Consider the following 20979-nt stretch of genomic DNA (forward strand, 5'->3'; position numbering starts at 1 on the left):
CCTTTCTTTTCTTGGTAGTTTTTGCAGTGCTGTGAGCTTTTGGTGTTGGGGTTCTCCTTTCTTGGGGTTATAACTTTCACCCACTTTCTTCAGAAGGTCTGCTAGGGTCTCCTCAATAGATGAACCGGGTTCATCTACATGTGAACTTAGATTAACCATCCCTTCAGCAGCCTCCCGAGCCACTTCCCTCTGTTTTCTTGCTACTTTCTACCACAATTTCATCCTTAGCCCCACTGATAGATGGTCTAACCATTTCAGAAGTGGGTGAAGAATCAGCCACTTCTGTCGCTCTTCCCCTCACATCACTACTCACACCTCACTCTCCTTTTCTTTTTCACTTTTACTTTTACCTCCTCTCCTTCTTGACTTAGGCGTTTCCACATTCATAACAGACCCAACCAGAACAAACCTATTATCCAAATTTTTAACTAGAACAGAACGTACCTCAGAAGGGGGATTTTGAGCCTTCTCAGAATCAGAAGACCCAGTTCCTTCCCCCTCACTCGCAGATTTGAAGGAGTTTTCTGAGTTGTCAGAATCTTGGGCTTGGCCAGCCTTCAATTTTGCGTTCAGTTTCTTTGAAATCGCACATATAGCCACAGTTTTGCGAGCAAGCATCTTCACTCGCCTTCTCCTAGGTTGGGGGTTGTGCTGGGTTGAGGAGGGGTGGAGAAATCAGAGGGGATAGGTTGTGGAGGAGTGCCCGGATTATCTTGGGGGTTGGTCATCTTCGTTAATTTGGAAGAGAAAGTTTTGAATTGTGTTGGCCCAAGATCAGTTGAAGTTTTGAAGAATGACAAATGAACTCAGTGAAGGACCAGGTCCATCTTAGGAGACACAGTTGTTATGGCCCATGCACATGAGATGCACGTGAAGAAGATAAGTCCTTAGGGATCAAGCAACAATATCTTCTGAATATCTTCTGACCTGATCGAAAAGATTGCATATGGGATAAGGAGAAGATGTCTCCTTATAAGAAGAGAACACATTCGGATAAGGGTTGGAGTTTGGATCGGTCTAGCACTCAAACTCAATGGAGGATCAGAAATTGAGTTACAATCCAACTCTAATTACTAATCTAATAAATAACTGAGTTGTTCTCTTTTACAGGTATGCACATACGCTGAAGTTAAGCAAAATTGAGAGCAAAAGAGCAAGGCTATTTTGCAAGCAATTTANGTGTCATGGGCGGCTTTCCAGCCCATGCCCCCATGACCCCCTTGGGCCGCGCCCCCGTGGCGTCCTAGCAAGCCTCCCAATGCCTAGCGCCACGGACGGCCCCGTGGTCTTGGCCGCGCCAAGTGACAAGCGCGCAGGTGCCTCTGTCGCCCCACCGATATCCCTCGTGAGCGCCAAGCCGCAGGCAGAAGCCGACAGCGCCGCGCGCGCAGACCGTGATGCCAAAGACACTGCTGCTGACAATGGACCTGCTGCTGCCTTATAGAAAACTAAGTCATTTTCATTGTAAATATAGAGTAGTTTTATTTCATGTACTTCCATTATGTTTCTCTAGCTTAGTCAAGTCTAGTCTTGTAACTTTGGATTATTTTTTTTAAGTACTATTAGGGGGGATCAAGCAATCAAAACTTTCTAGCAAGCAAGCAATTCTCTGTACTGGTGTCTCTCCCCCTCGACACCGCGTTGCTTTTCTGTAATAGCTTTCATTAATGCAATCAAGCTTTCTTTCATTCTGAATTCTCATTTCTGTTCTCTCAATTGCTCTTGACATTGGTTTTCCCGTACGGCACTGACAATCTCGTCTAGCGTACGGAGGGGACCTCAGTTGGCGGACAACAACTGCACTGACATCAGTTGCCTAGCCTTACGTCGCCCTTCCAAGGAATCTCAGGAAGGCGCCGCGTAACATTAAGCACGATTTATGCCGAGGTCGTATGACCCGATCCAAAAACATATATATCGTGTCCACTACCGAGGTCGAACGACACGAACCATAGATGCATCTATTAAACTAGCAAAGCGAATAACCCGCTCCCATGGGAATAGAGAAGTTTACCCCGCTCGCAGAAGTACTTGCGACGTGAAAGGAAATAGATATCTCTGAAATATTAAATATTCATCAATTCTTCCCCAGAACAACAATTCTAAATTGAATGTTTCTCAACTTTAACGTCTCTAGTCTCAGTCCTATTCAGGATAATTAGTATGCATAACAAATATGATAGTACAATTAAAGCATAATGTAAATCTAAGACTACCCGAACATCTCATAAAATATAGCTACGCAAGGACTCTCGTCACCTAGTGCGTACGTTGCTTCCCATACAAATAACTCACAACAAAATACACATAAGGGGATGAGTTCCCTTTTACAAGGTTAGTCAAGAGACTTACCTCGTAATCAAGCTCATTTCCGGCCCACAAATTCGTTCTAAAGCCTCAACTCGATGACGAACAATCCGAAACTAGTCAAATGTTAGATAAATTAGTCAATACATGTTCAAAAGTTCATAATTTAACTATAAGAGTAATTACCCAACCCAACGTGCCTGGATTCCGAAATTTTTCGAAGATAATTATCACCCATAACCTCACTAACTCAAATATATAATTTTCACCCAATTCAATAATCATTTTTGTGGTTAAATCCCATTTTTACCAAATCCCTAGGTTTTCTCCAAAATTCCATTAATTTCACCGTTTTCTCATGTTAAATGTACCCATGATTCACGTATTAAATTAAAGAATTGATAGGGATCACTTACCTCTTGATGTTAATGGAATCCATCCACAAAATGCTCTCAAAATCGCCTAAGACCAAGTTGGAAATAAGGGAAATAAAGATAAGTCCCATAATAAAAAGCTCCTATACTAACCGCAGATATTGTATGTACGACATCTTGTTCGCAAATGCGAAGGCTGGCCTTCTCTGACAGGGGAACAAATGCGACCTGGATGTTCGCAAATGCGAAGAGGTGCTGATCACAAAAGCGAAGGAAAAGCTCGCAAATGCAAGTCCTGCCTTGTTCAGGATTCATCGCAATTGCGAAGCCAACCTCGCAAATGCGAACAAAATCTCGCATTTGCGATACCTAAGGCACTAGCAAACTAAAACAAGAAAACTGAATTCCTTCCATTCCTCCGAATGCATCCGAAACTCAACCGAACCCCTCGGGGCTCCATACTAAATGTCCACAAAAGTCTAAAAACATCAAATGAACTCGCATGCGCGATCGAAATAACATCATAAATAACAAATTGGACGCCAAAATGCATGAATTAAAACATGAAATTCAAAACTTCTAAAAACACTTCCGCATGCCCGATTCCTATCAAATCAATTGGCAATGACGCCAAATTTTGTGTGCAAGTCTTAAATCACTATACGAAACTATTTCCACACTCGAACTCCCAAACAGATCTCGATAACACCAAACCATACTTCAATGTGCCAACTTTTGATATTAAGTGCTGAAACGCTCCCGGGTCATTCAAAACACGATCCGGATATATGTCCAAGTCCAAAATTATCATACAAACCTATTGGGGCAGCCGAATACCATTTCCGATCCTCTACAAAAAATGTTAACCTCAGTCAAACTTAACTCTCTTTAAGCCAATATGAAGGATCTAAGTGTTCCGATTTCAACCCGAATCCTTCCAAATTCGAATTAACAATTCCCGCAAGTCATAAAATAGTAAAGGCACATACGAGGAGTCTTATTGAGGGGAACGGGCATCTAGAAAGTAAAATGACCGATTAGGTCATTACACATCTGATTAATTTATTCGTATGATAGTTAAACCTAATAATATTGAGTCTTTTTATTTTTTGTACTTTCAGTAAGGAACAAGATGAAATCATATTAAGTACCTGAGCAAATAATCTTTTGTAAGGCCATGAAGAATATAATAGTATTACAGGACATATTTGAGTACGAGTTAGCATAATATTCTGTCAAGTCGAGCAACTAAAGAAAATGCACAATTCATATACAAAAATCATGATAAGACATTAGAACAATTTTATGTGATGTACGAAATTGTTTCTTTATTAAGTTGGCTATATATTATCAATAATCATCATTTTCAAGAGTGTGTACTTTATTTTATTTTTTTTTTAACTCAATTACATAGGTTAATAATATTTATATAATTTTTAAAAACTTATACTCACTGATATGAAGTATACTGCAACACGCGTACTCTAAAACTAGTTATTTGTAATTACATGAATATTCAAAATATATTATTGATAAACGTAAAAGTACATATGCAAAGCGCGTACACCTAATATGTATATAATCGTGTATAATCAATATATAATCTATATATACCGACTAGCGTAAGTAAATAATGAATTTAGCCGACTATTTATGTAAATATCCCAAAAGTACTCGTAGTGGTATGATTAAATTCAACTAACAATTTCTTCTTTTTTCAACATTGCATTTTCAGTCTATGTTTCAGTTTTTCTCGTATACAAGAACTGTTAGTTTTTGTTAATGGAGAGAAACTGAGAGGGGCAACTACTCTATAATGAAAATTCGACGCACCTATTGTAACGACCTGACCGGTCGTTTCGAGCTCTAGCGTGTCGTTCAGTAGTTGGAGGCCATGAGCAGCTTCATTTCAGGTATTATGACTTGTCCGCACGGTCGGAATTGAATCCCGGGAAGTTCGGAGTTGATTTGGAAAGGGAATTCTCATTTCGGGAGCTTTAAGTTGAAAGAATTGACTAAGATTGGATTTTTGAGTATACGACCTCAGAATTGGAATTCGAAGGTTCCAGCAGGTTTGTATGATGATTTCAGACTAGGGCGTATGTCCAGATTGGGTTTCAAAAGCCTCGGGAACGTTTCGGCATCTATTGTGGAAGATAGCATTTTTGGAGGAATTTCATAAGTTTGGGTTCAAGTGCATTTCAGTATTATCAATGTCCATTTGGGATTCTGAGTTTGGGAATAGCTCTGTATGGTGATTCTGGAGGTTGGAGCGCGATCAGAAGTGAATTCGGAGGTTCGTGGGTCATTTTGGAGTCATTTGGCTAAAGATAGAAATTTGAAGGTTTTTGAGAAGTTTGACCGGAGGTGGACTTTTTGATAATCGGGGTCGGATTCCGATTCCGAAGGTTGGAGTAGGTCCGTAATGTCGAATGTGACTTGTGTGCAAAATTTGAGGTCAATCGGACGTGATTTGACAGGTTCCGACATCGAATGTAGAAGTTTGAAGTTCTAAAGTTCATAAAGCTTGGATTAGAGGTCGACTCATGATTTTAGCGTTGTTTGATATGATTTGAGGCCTCGTTTGGGACTGGTTGGCATGATTGGTCGGGGTCCCGGGGGGCTCGGGTGGATTCCGGATAGTTAACAGATCAATTTTGGGAGTTTGAAGAAGAATTGAGATAGCTGATATCTAGTGTAACCACACCTGCGAGGTTTTGGCCGCAGGTGCGGGGCCGCAGAAGCGGCCAAGGGGTCGCATATGCGGTTTGGGTGAAGGAGTGCAGTGACCGCAGATGCGGTGCTTTAACCGTAGATGCGGGAGCGCACCTGCGTTGAGGAGACCGCAGAAGCGGTTTTTGGCCCTGAGCCTGGGACCGCAGAAGCGGCGCGTGCGCTGCAGCAGCGGGGGCCGCGGGTGCGGCTTATGAGCCGCAGGTGCGAGTGGTCGGGCTGGGCAGTGTCTTTGTTTAAAACAAGGGTTTTTCTCATTTCAACCCCAATTCCTCCATGGGAGCGGATCTTTGGGTGATTTTGGAGCTCCATCTTTGTAATTCATGTCAAGGTCAGTGGTTTCTACTAGTTTTGTGTTAACTACTTGGATTATATATGGATTAGAGCATGGAAATTAGTGAAAATTATGGGTTTTTGCTGGAAGACCGAGAAATTTATATTTTTAATTTTTACCACGATTTTGGACATGAAATTAAGAGTAAATTATATATTTGAGTTCGTGAGGTCATGGGTAAACTTTATCTTCAAAAATTTTTGGAATCCGGGCACATGGGCCGAGGGCATTTTTTGTCAACTTTTCGATCGGGGTTAGGAATTGTTATAAATTGGATTATTATGAGTAAGTGAACTTATATTAATGGATTTTCATAATTATTGGCTAGTTTTGGAGCTTGGTGCATCAATTTAAGTCTTCGAAAGGGCGTGGAATGCCGGTTATAGAACTTCGGAATGAGGTGAGTTTCCTTTCTAACCTTGTAAGAGAGAATTGTCCCCATAAGCGAGTTAATTGGTTATGTGCTCCTATTTGTGGGGGCTACATACGCACGAGGTGAAGAGAGTCCGTGCGTAGGTGCTATTATGTTTAGGTTCGGGTAGTCTAGGGCCCAAAAGCATGATATACATAGAATATTTGTAATCTTATTGACAGTTTGAATTGCTTAAATCACATCGAATTGGTAAATGAATTTCTAAAAAGATTAATCTTCACTTTCGAGAACTGTTAGAAGAGAATTGGCTTTTCTTTGGATAAATTGCTCCTTGATGAGTTATTGATTGACTGTTTAAATGTGTTTATATATTGTGGAACAGGTCGAAAACCTCGGTAGATTCAATAGATGTATCTATGGTTTGTGCCATTCAACCCTCTGGCAGTGCACAGTTTAAATATTATCGCATTGGGCCGTACGTCCTCGGCATGATTTGCGCATGCTTGTATTGCTTGCCTTGAAATTTATTGAAGTTGATGTGTCTTCCTCCCGGCTTGAGAATATATGTATAAATGATGAAAAAGGAATTTAGGAATTTCTCATAAAAGAAATAATTGTTTACTTGATTCACTCTATTGAATTACAATCATGTGTATATAAATCCTCGATTTGTCACATTATTGATTTATCATTATTGGATCACTAGTAAGTGTCAAAGTCGACCTCTCGTCTCTACTTCTTCGAGTATAGGCGGGATACTTACTGAGTACACGTTTTCGTACTCTTGCTACACTTGATGTGCATTTTTGTTGCACAAGCATATGCATCTCTAGCGGCCTAGTGGGTGCAGCAGCATGGTTGATACGGAGACTTAGGTGAGCTGCACTTCTCGAGACGACCCGCAGCCAGCAGAGTCTCCTTCAGATTTCCATAGTTACTTTCTATCCTATTTGTATTCCGGGCAGTTGTTGTATTATATTGTTTCTTAGAGATAGCTCATGCACTTGTGACACCGCGTTCTGGGATGGTTATGAGATTGTTCGGTATTAAATTGGCTAAAGAAATCATCTTATTTCAGTGAATTTCATATTTATTGTTTAATGTTAAAAAGGGAAATGATTTCAATAAGTCCTAAAACGAGAATTTAATTAATTTCTTGGTGTTAGCTTGCCTGACAGCGTGTCCGGCGCCATCACGACCCTTAGTGGATTTTGGGTCGTGACAACATGGTATTAAAGCAATAGGTTCCCTTAGGTCTTACGAGTCATGAGCAAGTCTAGTAGAGTCTCGCGGATCGGTACGGAGATGTCTGTACTTATCTTCGGGAGGCTACAGGTCTGTTAGGAGTACTTCCCTTCTTGATTTCTTATCGTGCGATTTGATTCCTTTGAGGCTTATGCCTTTATTTCCTTCCTATCCAATCTAACGCGACATTACGCGCTTATTATAAATAAGGAATTGAGAAATTTTAAAAGTACTACAGAGGTGGTGCGGGATGCTTCTCCCAGCGCAGTTGATTTGACTATTGTCGTCGCCTTGTGAAAGGATATTCCGTAGTTTCAGCCCAGTAGCTGTACTTTTGAGAGCTCTGAGGCTAGACACAAGTTTCCATGGTGCTTATGAATGGTTGTCGCACATTATTGATGTGATAGTAGGATGCTTGCCTACGTGTTGAGGCAGTGAATGACTTGAAGGGAGGTTCATTCGGTGCATGATTTAGAGATTCAATATTTTATTCCCAGTGGGGGAAAGGCAATCGGGCTAAGAATGTTCAGGTTTGGGTTGATGGAGTAACGAGGCTTGGTATTTGTGAGCGTAGTGCAATTTTCGTCTGTGATGAGGTGCCGATGTCCTTGTTGAATGTGCTAAGTTCGCCGGTTAAGACCTTCTACAATTCGCCTTTGGGGCCGGATATTGTATGATAGTAATGGAGAAGCGGCTGTCAGAGATCGCGAGGTGCGGCGATTCAGGATTGAATCGATGTTTATGATGTCGATGGCTCGAGAAGAGATGATCTCCGGAGAGGTTTGAAGTTAGTAGCGGTCTATTGGTTCAAGAGCTGCTGGGTTAAATTTTGATCTAAGGCATCAGCTGAGCAGCGAAGGATGATGAAAGACGTGTGGGAAGTTTCATGCGGTGGTTAAACTTCTAGAAGGCCAGGTGTAAGAAGCGGAAGTCAAATAGTTACTTAAAGAAGAAGGTTTGGCCAAAGTGGAGAGTGGCAGAGCAGCACGTGGATTCAGTGGCAGGATAACTACACTCATGAGAAAATTTTGGAGTGATTTGGGAATTTTAGTGGATGGTGATAAAGTCTACGAGCTCAATTTGAAATATTGGCCAGCTTAAAGGCGGGGGATTTGATATGACGGAAAGAAGCTCCTTGATATGAAGAAGGATACAACATAACTTTGTCGCACATTTAGTTAATGTCCACGAGGAGTGAATGGACTTGTACAGCTGGTGGATGAGCACGGGACCCGGATGAGTTGTTGATGTCGTAGTAATTGTACCCCGCGCAGCGATGTTGGAAGATGTCGGCGTGTAATCTCCACAGGTAGGTTATCTCCTGTGAGCAGATCAGCGGTCGCATGGTTGGCGAAGCTTCTGCGAAGAATCCTACTGGCTATCTGGTAAGGAGGCCGACATGTGAATGTGGTTAATGATTCAGAGTATTCATCAATGCATACAGAAAGATTTCGAGGAGCTTGGCGGGTTGGTTGTGCTAGATCATGTCAACAATGAAGAAAGAATCTTGTTGGATTCCGGAGTTGGGTAATGGTGGCTTCAAGCTAAGAGGGAAAGTACCACCGCCTACGATTGGGTTGTATCATTATCTTCTTGTGAGGTTTCGGGTTATCGGCATATTGGTAAGTTGTTTTGGCTAAGGAAAGAGAACATCAGTAGTAAGTTGAGCAAAGGAATTGAAGAATGTGTTCTAGAATTGGCAACATCGATTCGTGTTCGTGCTTTGGGAAGACTCAGGAATTTTGCTTCGCGTAGGAGTGAGTCGCAAGGAAGGTGATTCGGCCGGGTGCTTCTTTGAGAGGGTAGTCATGGGCTAGCAGAGCCTTGCAGTTGATTATATTCGGGACCATGTCAGAGTGGGTGACTCTCAATAACGGTCCTAGTGAATGCAAAGGTTAAAAATGTGGTGCCTAAGGATTCAAGCCCGCAGTGTGTTTAAGAAATCGGGCTTGTGAAGCAGCTTATGATAAGAGGCTCAGAATGTCCTATGATGTTTTGACTTGCAGGGTAGCATTGGGAGGAAAAGGAGAAAAAGACTTCGGATTCGTAGAGGAATTATCCGAATGGATGTACCAGTCGAGATGCGGATATGCGCACAAGGAAGGTATGAGATGGTTCGTGGGATTTGAGACAGCATGGTCTCGTGTTACAAGTCCACTCGGGTTGAGTGCATTATGTGTTGAATGGAGTTATTATTATTCTAAGACAGTTACGGATAAATTGGAAGAGGTTGGATTGGTTATCCATGGTTGAATTGGCATACTGGTGGCAGTGATCAATTCCTTCAGCGTGATTAAGTTATGCAAGTGATTTATAATGGTACGTGTGAGGCTTGTCGGTCGTCGTAATTGAATTTATTCGGAAGAATTCTAGTATTATGGCTGCTATGTGTAGGCGGATCCTGGAAAGGGCTATGGTGGTTTAGGCCACTACTTGAAGAATTGCATCTTCTACGATTGTAAGAATTCACTCGTGTGTTGCTATGGTTCTCTTGGAATGAGTTAAGTAAAAAGCTTCCATGTGAGGAAGTGTTTACCATGTTAGTGGTTCAGGAGTTGTGATGAAATTCTTGTACTATCGCATGCTGGTTTACTAGGTACAGTGAGCAGTATGGAATTTGAAAGTGAGGATCAAGGTTGCGGTCCGGTGTTGGCAAGAATGTCACGAGCTCGGATGAGCATGAATGGGGTTCGAATGGTTAGAGTAAGCTGGTATTGTCTTCAGCGTCACCTGGGATCGGTGTTCTCTGAAAGAGGCTTTGCATCTTGCTTATGGATTCTTGAACCCTTTTTAGCGTTAGTGTGGCGGCTAGTATGGATGTGCAGACTTGTTATCTATTACAGAAGATCATGGGAGCGTGTCCCACAGGAAGATTGTATAAGTGGGGCATGTAGTCACTTGGTTGAGTGGAGAATGAAACCAAGTATGAAGATTGTGGTGATACGGTTAATTGAGAATTTATGCCTGGAGGGCACTCAGTTTATTGGTTTGTGGACTGGGGAGGATTACTTCGGTTATGAAGGTTGTTCTCTTGAGTTACGGGAAATAAGGGTTATTATGGACCCCGAAAAGATTATTGGCCTAGTTCGGTACGATCAGAATCGGCTTGAGGTCTGTGGATGGATATAAATATGAATATGGGCTCTATATCGGGCCTAATGTGTTCATTTCAGTACAGCTCTCCTTATGGAGGAGTGTTCGGACTTTGGATGTTGATCCGTCGTCGACTATTTCATCTAATGCTATATTGTGTCGTGTGAGTTGCAAAACAGCTTGGTAAATTTCTTATGTGTTGAGGTTCCGCGTAGCGATGGTGTTATGTGAGCAGGATGGATCTTTAGTTTTAGAACATGTATCGCACCTCAGTTGTGCTTGGGTTTGTTAGCTTATGGCGCTATATGTCCCCTCAGGGACGGTATTATGCACTTAGCGTGCTTGTGACCGATATTCGATATTTTGTGGTAATAAGCAATTTAGCTCGATGCGTATCTCCTTACTGAGTTTTATGTGCGGATCGGGTTGCGCGCTGCAACAGTGTGATGATAATTACAGTCCCTTATATTCTATTCTGTGTGTTTTTTTTTCCATTTTCGAAGGTGAGTTCATATTAACTGTGTGAGTGGGGTAGTCCCTTCCAGAGCTCGTCTTTCTTATGTATCGTGTTCGAGTTGGTAGCCTATTGGCACGTTGTGGAATCATATGAGACTTTTGGTCATGTTTAGGGTGACTCGTTGCCTGAGCAGTTCGTACTGGGTGAGACAATGTTTTTGGATCTAGGATCAGTACTATCGGATCGTACGAAGTATATTAAAGAGCAAAGATCATTATTTGGTTCAGAATGAGGTAGTGTTCATGTCAGGAGTGTAGCCTCAATGATTTGTAGACCCGGCAGTTGGTTATGAATTTCTACATGTCTCTTCCGTCATGGCAGTATTGTAAGAGTTTGAACCAGACTTAAATATATCATGAGGTGCAATGTGAGCATCAGACTCGGGGAAAGTCGGCTATTATGATAAGAGAATGTCATTATGGTCCTGTGAACGACGTGGTGCATAGTGTGAATTCAGCAAAGGTACGCAATCTTGTATCGGTGCATCATGTGGTGATTTATACAGTGTTTTTATATTGGGAGCATGCTTGGCAGAGAATTTCATATGTTGAAACTGGGCTCTAAGGCTCATTTATTTGAATAAAAGAGAATATCTTCAGATTTGCTCAAGCTAATATGCTCAACTGGGTTGTGGTAGCACGGGTAGCTGCACAAGGTGTTTAACTGTGATTTCAGCCTACTCCAGCGCATTTCTTAGCACGTTCGAGGAGGAACATATGTTTAAGTTGGAGAGAATGTAACAACCCGACCGGTCATTTTGAGCTCTAGCGTGTCGCTCAGCAGTTGGAGGCCATGAGCAGCTTCATTTCAGGTATTATGGCTTGTGCGCACGGTCGGAATTGAATCCCGAGAAGTTCAGAGTTGATTTGGAAAGTGTAGCGACCCGACTGGTCGTTTTGAGCAATTTCGTTCGGTTCAGCAGTTTGAGGTCATGAGTAGCTTCATACTATGTGTATCTACTTGCGTGTGCAGTCCGGGAGTGAAACTAGAAAGCTTTTATGTGAAAATATGAAAAATATAGTAATTTCTAGAGTTAAAATTTGGTTTTTAGTTGACTTTGGTCAACATTTTTAGCAAACGGACCCGGATCTGTGTTACGACAATCACGGGAGGTCCGCGGTAAAATATGGGCCTTGGGCGTATGCCCGGAATTGAATTCCGAGGTCCCTAGCCTTAGAAAACAATTTTTGAAGAAAATTATTGTGCTGGTTTTTAATGGAAATAAATAAATGAATTAATGTTTGAACTCGTTGGTATCGGGCCCGTATTTTGGTTCAGGAGCCTGGTGCAAGTTTGTTATGATATTTAACTTCTATCTATGAAATTTGGTGAGAATCCGAATTAATTTGACGTGATTTGGACGACCGCTAGAAAAGTTAGAAAATCATGAGTTTTGAGGTTAAATTCATAGTTTTTGATGTTATTATGAAGATTTGATCACACGAGCAAGTCCGTATGATGCTTTTAGACTTGCGTGCATGTTCGGTTTGGAGCCCCGAGGGCTTGGGTGAGTTTCGAATGGGTTTAGGCTATGTTGCGCTTGTTTTTGGATGCTTCATCGTCGTTTCTTCGAACAAAAATGATACCATATTGAGCAAATGAGATCCAAATTCAGCTTTTTTTGAACCATTAGATCCTTATTGAAATTATGGAGCCATAGGAAAAAGAATCATCGAATTTGGAGTTCGTATGAGGAAGTTATGCTCATTTTCGTGTCGGGAAAAATTGCTGGTTTCTGGTGTGGCCGCAAATGCGAACTTTTTCATCGCAACTGCGGTGCCCATTTTGCAAATGCGAACTTTTAGTCGCAAATGTGCCAGCCCTGCCTTGTTCACTAATTGCGAGGGTTCGCAATTGCGAACCCTGGGTCGCAAATTCGACATCTGAGGCCTGTTAAGTGTGATTTTTGACGAGATTTTCACACATTTTTCAATTTTTCTCAAACCCTAAACCTCCATAGGCGATTTTCCAAAGACCCAAACTTCTCCAAATCAATGGGTATGTGTCTCTAATCAATTTCCAACTATATTTTGTGATTATATCTTAGATTTAACATCAAATTCATGAGAATCTAAGAAAATTTGGGGAAAATTGTGAAATCTTTCAAAAAGGTAAAATGATGATTTGAATGACCAAATGGTATCGGAATTAGATTATTTTTGTATGGGTGAACTCGTAGTGGAATGGGTGTTCGGTTTTTGTAAATTTTATCGGGTTCCGAGGTGCGGGCCCGAGGAGTTGACTTTTGTTGACTTTTTTCAAATTGTATAAGAATCATAGTTTTGTCAATTGATATTATTTTCTCTTGCATTGTTTGATGTATTCAACTCATTTTTGGCTAGATTGAGCCGAGCGTTGATGAATCGATAAAGGAAAAGCTAAATTGAGTATTGAATTGGTCGGGTTGAGGTAAGTATCTTGCCTAACCTCGTGTGGGGGACTTTCCCTTAAGATTTGAGTCTTCTATGTTTATTGTAGTCCGTGTACACGAGGTGAGGAGTGCGTGTTCAGACTTATTTGTGGAAAGTTGGCCTTTTAGAGTTCTTATGTCCTTGTATTCACTGAGTATGAAGTCGTTCTTGATACGATCGAGCTTCCATTTACTAGTTTCACCTCTACATGCTTTAATTGGTGTTAATTGCTTTATGATTCATTCTTATTGCCTATTTGACTCTTATTTTGCTTAATTGAAGATTTTTACCTCTTCTATTGTCATGTTATCTTTCATAACTGCTTGTCTTTATTGGTAACCATTATTATCTCTCCTGTAATTGTTTAGTCTTAAATGAGGTTATGATTATCTTCTTGCTGTTCATCATTAATTGAAATTCTTGTATATTCTTTGTAAATTGCCCAACGTTAAACGAAGTTTTGGTATACTATATTTAGTTGACATTTTCCTTATTTGGAATTATTTGATCCGGGTTAGATTCCTTGTTGTTGAACTACATATTGTGGGATCGTCGCTTCACATTATTTTTTCCGTTGTTGAGAGGTTCTTATTACGCTTAGCATTCTCTATTGTGGTTATTCCTAGTGAGCTAGTTTTACCGTCTCCTTGTGATCGAAAGTTCTCGAGTTGATTTAGTTGTCATGTTCTTGTATATATTGTCATTGTTGTTGTGGTACTTGTTGTGGTGGTGCACGAGGTTTCTGCCATGCGGTTGTTGATATTGTGATGCACGAGGTGTCTACCATGCGGTTGATGTTATTGGGTTGCACGAGGTTTCAGCCGTGCTATGGCTACTATTGACATATTGCGCATGTGGCGTGACAAGGTGGGATATGTGTGTGTGTGTGTATGTGTGTATATATATATACACTTATATGTGGGTTGCGCATGTGGCGAGACAAGGTGGGAACATTATGATGCACGTGTGGCGAAACAAGGCGGGCACTCATTATGTTATTATTTGGACACGCGGCGAGACAAGGTGGGTTATGTCAGGGGTTGACTGTGATGATTTGTGATGGCCTAGGGGCATTCTTGCTATTTGATATTGTGTTGTGGTATGCTTATGTGTATGAGTTTTATCTCGTGGAAGTTGTGAGAAAACATCTTACATGTCGTCCGTTCTTTTCCTTATGCTTATTAGCTAGTAGGAACTATGTTAAAGCCCTTGCACAAGCATACACATAGTTTAACACTCCCATTGGATATGAAGTTCTCCTGATATTGCTGAGTATATATGTACACCCTCGTCTACTTGTCATATATGTGAGAGTAGCTCTAGTTAGTAAGTGAGTTATCAGCGTGACCATGAGTTGTGATGGGGGCACAGGATGCCAAGTGTTAGGGTTCAGGTATTGGGACCCGTGAGCTGTAAGTTGTCCGAGGTTCGGTATTTCGTGGAGTCTGTTGGCTAAGACTTGATGTGAACACTGTCGTAGGTTCCGAGTTATTACTTACCTTTACTGTATTTGTGATTTAGGTTTTGGGTTTGTGATTTCGCTCGCTCTTCTATGTCATTATTATGGTATTTCCGCTGTCACTTGTTGTTTTTCTTCCCTTACTGTGATTGTCGTATTGTTAGCCATAGTGTGCAGTCTTTATACGTATACATCATGTTCTGTTGTTCCTATGCTTATATTTGTACAATTTATTAGACCGGTAGGTGTCTTGACAATTCCTCGTCACTACTCCACCGAGGTTAGTCTTGATACTTACTGGGCACCGCTGTGGTGTGCTCGTGCTACTCTTCTACACATTTTTGTTGTGCAGATCTAGGTGTCGATCATTAGTAGTTGTGCGGACCATTGCTGAGGAGACTCAAGGTAAACCTGTCGCTGCGTTCGCAGGCTTCGGAGTCACCTTCTTACTTGTATTCAAGTGTTTTCACTCCTTTCCAAACAGTTTATATAGAAGTGGTCGCTAACTCTGTAGAGCTTATGACTTGTCTACCGGGTTTTGGGAATATGCTCATTGTATAAAGGATTCATTCCAGAAAAATTTTAAGATGTTATTTATTATTGTTGTTCTTCTATAAATATTAGGCTTACCTAGTCCTTAAGACTAGGTTCCATCACGAAACCCAACGGAGGGGAAGTTAGGTCGTGACAAGTTGGTATCAGAGCTCTAGGTTCATAGGTGCTACGAGTCATAAGGAGGTTTAGTAGAGTCTTGCGGATCCTTGCGGAGACGTCTGTACTTATCTTCGGGAGGCTACAAAACTATTAGGATAATCTCACACTCTTCATTCCTTATCGTACGATATTGATTCAGCTCGAAGCGTATAACTTATGTTCCTTTATATCCAATCGTGTGTAATATTACGCTCTCGGTGTCCGCTATGCGCTAGTGGTTCGTGATGCTATAGATAGGCTACGAAGGAGTCAGGGATGCTCAGGCATTGCCTCGATGTGTTATCCAGACTGAAGATACAGAGGCATTGAGAGACTATTCAGTTTTTCGTATGGAAGCGCATCGGTTTCCGGCATCTGATTGATGAGTGCGAGCACGGGAAGGTTTAATTGGTTGACTAGTCATCGCGATTGTGGCAAGACCACAAAGTGGGTGTTGGTTGGGAATAGTTGGTGGTATTGGAGTACCTTGTGATTTGTGTTGTACGAGCTTTGAAGGTTAGTTTTGCGGATCATCTGACGTTGTTTTCTATGGCTTTGCGCCAAGTGGAGGAGTTCAATAGAGGCATTTAGATTGTGGAGTTAGATTTATATCATATTTGGCCTGAGGTATGTGTATATGTGGTATTAGTGGGTTCCCGAATTTTGTGTATGACCAAGGTCTGAGATCTTGCACGGTATGATGTTGGGGCTTACAGTGTTTCCGTGTCATTAATGGATGTACATATCAGCATCAAGGGGAGTCGGAAGAACAACTTCAGATTCATAGAATGTCTATAGAGCATAGGTGCCGTGGTTGCGGCAGGACGGGGTGCTTCAGAGGAAATGTAGTGGTTTATAAGCTTCTGGGCTACGTGGTTCGTGTTAGGATCACCTGTATTTGGGACTTTGATTGGGATTATTGCATATCGACTATCCGAAGAAATGGGTCAGCTCCGTGGTATTGGGTCAGCATAGCAATGCAGTAATTGGTCCTTTGAATAGGAATTCTCTATTGGCATTTGTGGCAGCACTCTTGGATTGGACGGTTTGTGTGACTCGGTTGAGTTAGGGAAGTGCAGTCTTGATGGCTTAGTTGCGAGCGGGCGGATCTCCGCGAGTTCTCAGTGGTTTGGCAACAACTTGAGTTGGTTGTCTACTATGAGCATAAGGAATATGTGGTACATTGCGGGTTTCTCTTGGATCAGTATTTGGAATTTATAGAGTGTGGCATTGTTGGCTATCATATGTGAGGAGTGTGCATTTTTGGAAAGGACCTTGAGTTTTGGTTTGCGGGTGCGCGGCTAGTAGCATGGTGATTACTGGGTTTTGAGGTTTTCAAGGTTCATGTTTTGTTACGCGGCCAGAAATCCTATATGGTTGCTTCACCAGAATGATAGGGTGTGAGTGATACATCAGCCATTCAATTTGCGTAGTTGAGTTGGGTACGGAAATCTTGGTATTCCTGAGGTTTGGGGCTAGATGCCCTCTGTTGGCCCAAGATCAGTTGAAGTGTTGAAGAATGACAAATGAGCTCAATGAAGGACCAGGTCCATCTTTGGAGACACAGTTGTTATGGCCCATGCACATGAGATGCACGTAAAGAAGATAAGTCCTTGGGGATCAAGCAACAATATCTTCTGAATATCTTCTAACCTGATCGAAAAGATTGCATATGAGATAAAGAGAAGATGTCTCCTTATAAGAAGAGAACACATTCGGATAAGGGTTGGAGTTTGGATTGGTCTAGAACTCAAATTCAATGGAGGATCAGAAATTGAGTTACAATCCAACTCTAATTACTAATCTAATAAATAACTGATTGTTCTCTTTTACAGGTATGCACATACGCTGAAGTTAAGCAAAATTGAGAGCAAAAGAGAAAGGCTATTTTGCAAGCAATTTATGTGAGATTGAGTGTGCACGCCTGCAGCTAGTTGAACAAGATAGAAGGACCAGTTCCATTGTGTTTACTCTTATTCTAGTTCAATTGTAGTAGGTGATTTAAAACTTGTACCTTTCTAGCTTTCATAGAAGCAATTGTATTAGGTACTTTGAGTATTCAAGTTAAAGTTAACTTGAAAGTGTCGCAACAGTTGAGACTGTGTGCCACACTGGGATTAGAGTTAATCCTTAGGTTTATAAGAGTTTTGTAAATGCTGTTTTTGGCTCATTGAGTTTAGTGGATGTTAAATCCTACTGAGTAGTAGGTCGTGGTTTTTTTCACCTTTTGAGCCAAGTGTTTTCCACGTAAAAATCCTTGGGTTATTTTATTTTTTGTATTTTAATTTCGCAAACAGTAGTAGTTAGAACAACTAGAAGAACTAGGTTCTTCTAGATCGAAAATTGGGTACCATACAAATCAACCCCCCCCCCCCCCCTCTTGTATGTTATTGACGTTTGGAACATCAAATTGTGTTTTGGAAGAGAGAAGAGTAGAAAGCAGAAGAAATTTGACGGTTTTAGAGAATTATGAGAGTGGCAATGATGATGATTATGGTTTTTAAAGAGAGAAGAGTAATCAATGTCTAACGGCAACTTTTTGTAGTCAATTAGAAGTCCAATCACTCTGAAATTGCTGGTTGAATAAGCGACTAACCTTCCCTAGATTCTAGGCATTATATACGATGGGGATTCTAATAGAGACGGAACTGGTTCAAACTCAAAAGGATAGTTTTTTCTGGGGTTTTTGATCATAGGTAAGACTCTGATCATGAATTAAATATTAATATTTCTAATTGTGCAGAGTGTAGAAAACATACCTCGTTATTCAGACGAACCAGTACTGATGAACCAGGTTCTTCACTAAGAATCCTCTTGATCATGCCTCAATATACCAAACTAGAAAAAAATTTGTTAGAGATCAGTGAGTCATATCAACACATGGCACAGGAGTATACTATTTTCAGTATGAGACTGAGCAAAGATTAATCTAGATATTTACACAAGTTCCAGATTTTCTAACCAATTTTTTTTTTCATTTTTTTTCTAATTTTTTTCATTGTACATTCTGAACTGGTCCCATTAGGTGATCTTAATCATCCCTAATTATAACCTGTTCCTTTCAAAGTGCTCCCTACTTAGCGCTTTTATGAAGATGTCAGCAATCTGTTTATCAGTAGCACAAAATTCTATAATAATCAGTCCTTTCTCAGTTGTCCCTAAAAAATGGTGTCTAACATCTATGTGCTCAGTTCTCTTATGATGAACCGGGTTCTTAGCCATACTAATAGCACTAGTGTTATCATAAAAAATAGGGATGCAACCAACTTCAGTGCCAAAATCCATCAACTGCTGTTTTATCCACAACAATTGAGCACAACAAGAAGCAATAGCAACATACTCAGCTTCAGCGGTAGATAAGGCCACTAAATTTTTCTTTTTAGTGGCCCATGACACCAGACACGAACCAAGAAAGTGAGCCATACCTGAGGTGCTCTTCCTGTCCACAAGGAAACCTGCATAGTCAGCATCAGCATATCCCACTAGATTAAAGTTACTACCTTTTGGATACCAAAGGCAAAGGTCAGTAGTGCCTTTCAAGTATCTCAATATCCTCTTGACAGCAGTCAAGTGGGATTCCTTAGGATTTGCTTGAAATCGAGCACAAAGCCCTACACTGAAGACAATGTCAGGTCTGCTAGCAGTAAGATACAAACGTGAACCAATCATACCCCTATACAACTTCTGATCAACAGATGAACCAGGTTCATCTATGTTTAATTTTTAAGTTGTTGCAATAGGAGCGTCTATTTCCTTTGATTCGTCCATTTAAAACTTCTTAATCAACTCTTTTGCATATTTCTGCTGATGGATCATGGTTCCATTTGAGTTTTGTTTAATCTGTAAGCCTAAGAAGAAGTTAAGCTCACCCATCATACTCATTTCAAATTCACTCCCCATTAATTTAGCAAATTCCTTACTAAGTTTTTCAGTGGTTACCCCAAAAATTATGTCATCAACATATATTTGTACCACTAGTATATCCTTACCTCTTTCCCTCAAGAATAGAGTACTATCAATCTTACCTCTCTTGTAGCCATGTTCAAGCAGAAATTTGGATAGTCGTTCATACCATGCTCTAGGAGCCTGCTTGAGTCCATAGAGTGCCTTGTCCAGTTTATATACATGATCTGGACACTCCTTGCTTTCAAACCCTGGAGGTTGTTTGACAAATACTTCTTCCTTTAAGTAGCCATTTAAGAAAGCACTCTTGACATCCATCTGGTGAAGAGTGAATTCCATGTGTGCTGCAAAGTCTATGAGGAGTCTTATTGCTTCCAATCTTGTAACTGGAGCAAAGGTCTCATCATAGTCTATGCCTTCCTCCTGGATATAACCTTGAACCACCAACCTTGTCTTGTTCCATGTAACATTTACATCTTCATTAAGTTTGTTTCTGAAGACCCATTTAGTGCCAATTACTGATCTGTCCTTGGGTCTTGTAACCAGATGCCAAACTTGACTTCTTTCAAACTGATTGAGTTCATCTTGCATTGCATTTACCCAGTCTGCATCCTGCAAAGCCTCAGCAATATTTTTATGTTTAATAAGAGATAAGAAAGCATCAAAAGCACACAGATTCTTTAATTGAGATCTAGTTTTAATTCCAGAGGTTGGATCAGTAATTATGTTCTCAATGAGATGAGAACTTTGATACTTGTAAGGTTTCACAACCAACTGGTTTCTGTTTGATGTTTCTCCCATGTTCTGTTGCTGAGGAACAGGCTCATGGACAGGTTCCATTTGGGGATTAGATTCAGTTCTTCTTTGTTCAATTCCCCATGTCAGGTTGCCCTGGATGGAAGAACCTGTTCCATCACCCGTTCCTTCTTCTGGTGCAACTTCAGCTTGGGTTGTGACCTCATTTAACTCTTTTACCTTCCCAATAGCTTCATCGTCCTGTTCCTGTCTCTCAGAAAGAATGTTAGTTTCATCAAAAACTACATGTACACTTTCTTCTACACACATAGTTCTTTTGTTGTACACTTTATAAGCTTTGCTATGTGAAGAATATCCCAAGAATACTCCCTCATCACTTTTGGGATCAAACTTACCAAGGGAGTCCTTTCCATTATTATGCACAAAACACTTGCATCCGAATTCCTTAAGATGGGATATATTTGGTTTTCTCCCTTTAAGTAACTCATAGGGAGTCTTCTCTACAAGATGTCTAGTCATGGACCTATTAATGATGTAACATGCAGTGTTTACAGCTTCTACCCAGAAGCTATGGGGCAGTTTACTAGAAAGAAGCATAGTCCTAGCCATATCTACCAGTGTCCTATTCTTTCTTTCAACTACTCCATTTTGTTGTGGAGTCCTAGGGGTAGAAAAATTATGATCTATGCCATGCTCATCACAAAATTCAGCAAACTTAGCATTTTCAAATTCAGTTCCATGATCAGACCTAATTGATGCAAGTTGATTACCTTGTTGTTTC

Source organism: Nicotiana attenuata, unplaced genomic scaffold, assembly GCF_001879085.1.
Source record: "Nicotiana attenuata strain UT unplaced genomic scaffold, NIATTr2, whole genome shotgun sequence".
NCBI classification, from domain to species: domain Eukaryota; kingdom Viridiplantae; phylum Streptophyta; class Magnoliopsida; order Solanales; family Solanaceae; genus Nicotiana; species Nicotiana attenuata.